The sequence below is a fragment of the Triticum dicoccoides genome, chromosome 1A (genome assembly GCF_002162155.2).
Source record: "Triticum dicoccoides isolate Atlit2015 ecotype Zavitan chromosome 1A, WEW_v2.0, whole genome shotgun sequence".
Classification (NCBI taxonomy): Eukaryota; Viridiplantae; Streptophyta; class Magnoliopsida; order Poales; family Poaceae; genus Triticum; species Triticum dicoccoides.
The window spans coordinates 479,171,917-479,174,183 of record NC_041380.1 but is presented as its reverse complement, the minus strand read 5'-3'; the positions used below and the strand labels follow the sequence as shown (position 1 = coordinate 479,174,183).

At 54.4% G+C, this 2,267-nt stretch overlaps 1 long non-coding RNA gene across 1 annotated transcript in view; it reads left to right on the top strand.

Moving 5' to 3' along the window:
* LOC119280799 overlaps positions 1–1,373 on the top strand; it is a 4,803-nt gene extending 3,430 nt beyond the window's left edge. Inside the window, exon 2 of the long non-coding RNA XR_005138179.1 lies at positions 946–1,373. This is a non-coding gene — a long non-coding RNA (uncharacterized LOC119280799). The remainder of the gene's footprint in view (positions 1–945) is intronic.
* The last annotated feature ends 894 nt before the right edge of the window (positions 1,374–2,267 follow it).

Genomic DNA, 2,267 nt, shown 5'->3' with positions numbered 1-2,267 from the left:
GGAAAAGCAAACCTATTATGTTTCTCTCTAGAGGTGGCAATCTAAGCCACATGGTCTGCTTGGGATCTGGTCCCCTTTCTTTCTCTCTAAACATTTTTCTCATTTTGTGTGTGTGAAATTTATTTCCTCATTGAGATAAAGCTGGACCACTTTTACATATGCTTGGACACTAGGCCCAGCAGGTAGGCCGCATGCCTCCTGCACCGCGCCAGTCGTCGGGCCGCGAGCGAAGGGTTCCCAGCCCACGAAAGGTTCCATGAGCAGGAAAGGTTCGTGCTTTTTTTTCCTCGCTGGTTTTTTGGTTCTTTGCATATCGGCCGTAGTCACCCGTGCATGCAGCCCAGCCGTCCACACATCTCACCCTTCTCCCTTGGGCCCCCGCGTCGTCCACCCCTGGCGACTTGAGGGGTGAAGACCTAGCGGCGCCACTTTCTCCTCCCCTTCCCTCCCCTGACCCACCGTCGCCGGAGGCGTCGGCCGACGAAGCTTGTCTGTCTCCGGGGATGGAGACGGCGGGGCGTCTTTCTATCTGGCGGGAAGCGGCGGGGTTGCTTCTCCGGCTAGCGCGTGTGGAGGTGGTGGCGGCGACGCATGTTGCTCCGGCATGGTGCCATGCGGCGCACGGCCGTGCTCGAGGCCGTGGTGCACAACGCTGGTGTGAGCGCTGTTGGCCACTGGATGGGGCGGAGGTCCCCCGCGTGGTCTGCTGGATCTCGCGCCGGCGGGGCGGTTGCCGTGGTGGAGAGCATGGGGCACCGGCACGACTGTGCTAGGGGCTGTGGCATGCTGCACTGGTGTGCGCGGGGTCGGCAGCTGACTTGGGCAGCGGCCTCCCGAGTGGCCTGCTGGTGCTAGTGGGTCTTCCCCCTATCTTTCTGCCTATCTGATGCCGAGATGGCCGGTGGTTTCGACCAGTGGTTCATTTCTACGGGTTGCGTGGTGCAGGTCTCCATGTCAGGCAGGCGGGCTGCAGATGTTTCCTCTCCTGTCGGTCCTCTTGATGTGCTCCGGCCAGATGCCGTGCTGGGGGTGTGGCTGTTATTCCTCTGCCTTATGCGGCAGCGCCGGCGAAAGGACGACGTGGTGCTGGACAGACTCCCTTTCCCCTTCCTCCTCTGTGGATATTTCTTTCCTTTCTTCCTTACTGATTTCAACAGTTTTGTACGGAAGCTGGGCTCCATGTAAATATTCATTTGGTTTGATTGCCACTTCCGGTAATGTGTGTAGAAGATTCGGTATTGCAATTTTGATTATTCTTATTCTTTTCAGATCCGGTTGTGCAGTTTTGTGAAAAAGCGAAGCAACTTTTTAACCGAATAAATGTTTGATTGTATGCACTATCTTCTCTGAATAATTTATTTGTGTTCTTTGAATTGTGTTGTTATATAGTTATGTGAAGATGGTGAGATTGTGAAGTGCGGGTTGTGAACTTGTGATGGACTTTTAGTTGGAGAATATTTCTACGTGTTTATTCCTCAAGTGTACATATATATACAGCGGGCACAACCCGAGTCAATGGGCACGCAGGCCCGTGATCCTCATTACATGGGCATGCATCAAAGCCCGTTACACACAACTCAACACCCCCCCTCAGCCGGAACTCCATTTGCTTGGACGTTGAGGCTGGAACGGAACTCATGAAACACCGGAGATGGCAAGCCCTTGGTGAACAGATCAGCGAACTGAGAACTCGACGGGACGTGCAACACACGGACATCACCGAAAGCAACACGATCGCGAACAAAATGTAGATCTATCTCGATGTGTTTGGTGCGTTGGTGTTGGACCGGATTGCAGGCGAGGTAAGAAACACTGATGTTGTCACAATAGACGACTGTGGCACGCGGTGGTGGACACTTGAGCTCGTGAAGGAGTTGGCGTAACCAACAAGACTCAGCAACACAGTTAGCAACACCCCGATACTCAGCCTCCGCACTAGATCGTGACACGGTGGCCTGTCGCTTGGAGGACCAAGAGACAAGGTTGGAGCCAAGGAAAACGCAAAACCCTGAAGTGGACTTGCGTGTATCGGGGCACCCGGCCCAATCCGCGTCGGTGTAGGCGATGAGATCGGTAGTGGAGGACTTGAAGAACTGTAAACCGTAGTGAGATGTGCCTTGAAGATAGCGAAGGATGCGCTTGACTAGCTGCATGTGACTATCCCGTGGCTCATGCATGAAGAGGCATACCTGTTGCACGGCATAGGAGATGTCCGGGCGAGTCAAGGTGAGGTACTGCAAGGCACCGGCAAGACTGCGGTAGTACGT